At 38.1% G+C, this 2397-nt stretch overlaps 1 pseudogene; it reads left to right on the forward strand.

Annotated features, from left to right (window-relative positions):
* The window catches only part of LOC107288248, a 10342-nt pseudogene that overhangs the window by 4944 nt on the left and 3001 nt on the right, over positions 1 to 2397 (forward strand).

A 2397-nucleotide genomic window follows, 5' to 3' on the forward strand; every position in this document is an offset into this window, starting at 1 on the left:
TGTGCCTCCAGAAATTTGGGAGAATATGCCATACAGCAATAAAAGTGATATTTGGTCTCTGGGATGTGTTTTATAAGAGCTGTCCACTTTAAACATCTATTTCAGGCTAAGAGTTGGAAACATCTTTCACTTAAGACATGTAAAGGATACTATAATCCACTTTCATCACACGTTATGAACATTACAGTTTGATAAAGCAGATGTTCAAGGTTCAATCCCAAGTACCATCCATCAGCTATTAGTACAATTCTTGCAAGAAAGTGCCTGGCAAAATGTATTGGACAATCCTCATTACCAGAGGATGGTACATATATAGGAATCAAGAATAGTTGTTCAGAAACAGAAGCCATCTCCAAGAGCTTCAATGAAATGGAACTGAAGAAAACAAGTATGGATCAAAAAGAACTTCATAGACGAAAGTGGGAGGAAAGGAAGATCCAGTACAGTGATCAAAATTTTACAAAAATGCACCTTTTTTTAAAGAAATGTATAGAAATGAATACTTGATTGCAAAGAAAATGTATTAATGGATATTCCTATGAGAAGGATTGACTCTGCATTTTTCTCTGTCTATGGCCGTACATGATAGTGATCTGGCCAGTGCCAACAGGAAGGTAATACGAGGATGTGGAGGAACAATTGCCCACCATCTTTCTTTAGCCAGAGTTTCAAACAAAGCATTCTTTACAATACTGCTTACAAAAGCGTAAGCGGTTCCTGCTGACACTTAAAAGGGGAAGGGGAGAAAATAGCATAATGCATTTCAATGAACCTTGATGCTCTTAAGTTAATTTAGTTGCAGCCAAAATGAAGGCACAAGGGTGGGAGACTTTTTTTTTTAAGTATTCGTACCAGGCAGTGCCACAAAAAGCTGTTTAGAATAAAAATAAAAGTACCATAATACTGAGAAAATAAAACTGCTTTATCCAGAAAGGGACCTGAACCTTTAGCAGAGGGGTTCACTGTATCCCAACAGATTCCTTGGCATACAGTAGCTCTCCAATAATTTGAATCCAGTGCAGACCACCCTGTATCATAAAGCATGGTCAATCCTTGAGTTGTTTTAATTCTTCCGAACAATTTCATTTATATATATATACATACACACACACACACACACACAATAAAGTTGGAAGGGACCTTGGAGGTCATCTAGTCCAACCCCCTGCTCAGGCAGGAAACCCTATACCATTTCAGACAAATGGCTGTCCAGTCTCTTCTTTAAAATTTCCAGTGTTGGAGCATTCACCACTTCTGCACTATATGCACTAATTTTTTTGGGATTGCTAACGAAGAGTTAAAGGGGGGCTGGGATAGCTATTTCAGCTAATTAGCTCTCATCAGCCAGCCATACCTTTCTGAAATTCGAACCTGGGCTGCTTGCACTTTAGGCAGCTGTGTTGACCCCTAGGCCACGGGCTCTTTCTCACTTTGTCAGCTGTATCAGGGAGGGAAGAGACAGGGGAGGAGATATGTCTTGAGTGTTTTTTGATGCACCCTGTTGGCCCAAATATGGGAGGAAGAAATCTTTTGCCTGTATTTTTTGTTAGCAATCCAAAAAAACAATTTAGCGCACAAATGATGTTGCAGTAGCGACTGCTGCCTGTGGATAGCCCTAGATTGGGCTGATACAAGCAAAACATTTCTTCCTCCCATATTTGGGCCGACAGGGTGCATCAAAAACACTCAAGACAAAATTTATTTAAAACAAATAAATATTAATTTTTGATCTTTTTGTGATAGCTTTATTAGAGTTTCAGACAAAGAGAATCAAAACTAACAAACAAATATTTAGACTAAAATAAATAAATAAGGGGAGAAAGCCAATAATCCAAAGGAAAAAGGAAAAAAAGAGTATACAGAAGCAGCTTCTGATTTTCTTTTACAGCAGCTAAAAATATAAAACAACCACTTGCTCCACAGCAGGGGTTCCCATCTAGGGGTGCTTGGGGGTGCGAGACAATATTCCAGGGTGTGTGAAAACTTGGGTTTTCAAAATTATAGTGTATATGCATAATTTGTTGTTGTTATTTTGAACTTTTGTAAGGTGTGCAAGAATATATCAGAAGTGTTCTAGGGCAGGGCTTTTCAACCTTTTCACCCACTGTACCACTTTTAGGATATGGCAACATCCGAGTACCACCAGTCGCCTAGCAAGGTGTCAAAAACTTGATGACCAAAAAAAAAAAAGAAAAAAGTGATTTAGATTTTAGATTTTAGATTTTATTAAATTTATACCCCGCCCTTCTCCCGGAGGACTCAGGGCGGCTTACAGCCAGTTTAAAACAGTGATACAATACAAAATTTAAAAAGATTAAAAATAACTATTTAAATTTGGCCGCTTCTACTAAAAATTTAATTTAAAACCCCTTTAAAATACCCCTAGGCCAGTCCTGC

The sequence above is a fragment of the Protobothrops mucrosquamatus genome, unplaced genomic scaffold (assembly GCF_001527695.2).
Source record: "Protobothrops mucrosquamatus isolate PMUCROS unplaced genomic scaffold, P.Mucros_1.0 scaffold_121, whole genome shotgun sequence".
Classification (NCBI taxonomy): domain Eukaryota; kingdom Metazoa; phylum Chordata; class Lepidosauria; order Squamata; family Viperidae; genus Protobothrops; species Protobothrops mucrosquamatus.